Genomic DNA, 829 nt, shown 5'->3' on the forward strand with positions numbered 1-829 from the left:
CGAGCCTTCCTCTTGCTGGGCCAGTCCCTGGGCTCCAGAGCAACGAGGGAATTTAGGTGAGGCTTTTAGGAAGAGACCAGCACCAGAGCAACACAATACAGGGTCAAAAATGGAAGCGACGTGGTCCTTGCCCTCAAAACTTTAAGAGGCAGACACTTCTGATTCAAGCCCAAGTATGGGACGAGCAAGGGGGAAATCTTTCTTATTCCCCTCCCGGAAGCTCTCCTTGTAGCTTGACACGGGTCGTGCTTCACCACGTCATAAGGAGCTGCAGGAAATAAGTCAAAAAAACCATTCTCCGCGTCCATAATTCATTACTAACAGCAACAGAGCTGGAGGGAGTGATTCCTCTCATTCAACCCCAGGCAGGCACGAGGTAGCAGCTACAACCACGGCTACGTTCACAGTTGCCAGAGATAAAGAAGCACTTTGGACCGGGTCCACCTCCTTCGGACGATGAGATTAGGAGAAGAGCCACCACGCTGCAGGAGGATTTGTTTCTCCCTCGCTACAGGGAATCCCGGACGAACCCGGCTCCGACACAAACATGCACCGTGTTCATCCAGTCGATGTCACGGACGCGGGACTCGAGGCCAGGAGCACGTCCTCTGCGCCCAAATTCCTGTTATTTCCAGCCCTATGATCCCGGCTCCGACGCAAACGCGCGCCGCGGTCATCCAGCCGACGTCACGGATGCAGGACTCGAGGTCAGGAGCACGTCCTCTGCACCCAAATTCCTGTTATTTCCAGCCCTGCCCTTGGAAAAGGGATGCTGTGGCATCCACACAGCTGAAGCCAGGACACTTCACTTGCCCTTTCACAGCCCTGA

Source organism: Apaloderma vittatum, unplaced genomic scaffold (genome assembly GCF_000703405.1).
Source record: "Apaloderma vittatum isolate BGI_N311 unplaced genomic scaffold, ASM70340v1 scaffold6005, whole genome shotgun sequence".
Classification (NCBI taxonomy): domain Eukaryota; kingdom Metazoa; phylum Chordata; class Aves; order Trogoniformes; family Trogonidae; genus Apaloderma; species Apaloderma vittatum.